Raw genomic sequence first — 873 nt, 5'->3', positions numbered from 1 at the left:
TCGCCTAGCGACAGAATGAACTAAAGTTGAGTCGAAAAGTTCTCCACCGTTTTGCAATTTTTACAAAAATTAATAAGATAATACTAAAAATTGTCGAATATCTTTAATAATTTTTTACTCAAATATCAACTTTACAGAAAAACAGTAAGAAATGAAAATTGTTTATTTTCTTCTCATAGAATTGTACGAATTTTTTTATCAATTTTTTAGTATTGCATTTTCTCATTTTTAATAACATAAGAGAATACGGTATTAAAAAATTCTGAAAAAAATTTTATTCCGCTCAATTTCCCCTTCAAGTTTAATGTTTTAAAACTTCTCTATTTTCTAACGCTAATTTTTTAAAATTCGATAGATCTATAAAATTCGCCAAAGAATACATAACTAAATGTATCCTAATCAGTTTTAATTTGTTCATTTTAAGGAAACGGATGTATGCAATGCTATATATTTGTTCGTATATTATATATGTATTCAGGTATGTACATAATATATACTAATAAAATTATCATACATCCGTTACCCTAATAAAAATAATTGATTACTGATTCATTACTCACCGACCCGATGCGCAACAGTGGAGTTATGTCTGCAACGTCGCTACGATGATTCTGTAACACGTAAATTAAAATCCAAATTAAAACAGAGTAAAGAAATAATCATTAAAAAATAATTGCTATAACGTATGCAGTTTGCTGAAAAATAATCATGTAATTTTGAAAATATAATTATGTAAGCATCGAATTTTTGTACCCATTATTTAATTAAATATAAAACAATTATATGTATATTCTCTAAAATAATTATATATATTTTCTAAAATAATTATATATATTTTCAAAAGAAGATATTAGCAAAAATAAATTTGTATAA

This window comes from Trachymyrmex septentrionalis, unplaced genomic scaffold (assembly GCF_001594115.1).
Source record: "Trachymyrmex septentrionalis isolate Tsep2-gDNA-1 unplaced genomic scaffold, Tsep1.0 scaffold78, whole genome shotgun sequence".
NCBI classification, from domain to species: Eukaryota; Metazoa; Arthropoda; class Insecta; order Hymenoptera; family Formicidae; genus Trachymyrmex; species Trachymyrmex septentrionalis.
The sequence above is the reverse complement of the archived record's forward strand: the minus strand, read 5'-3'. Positions refer to the sequence as shown.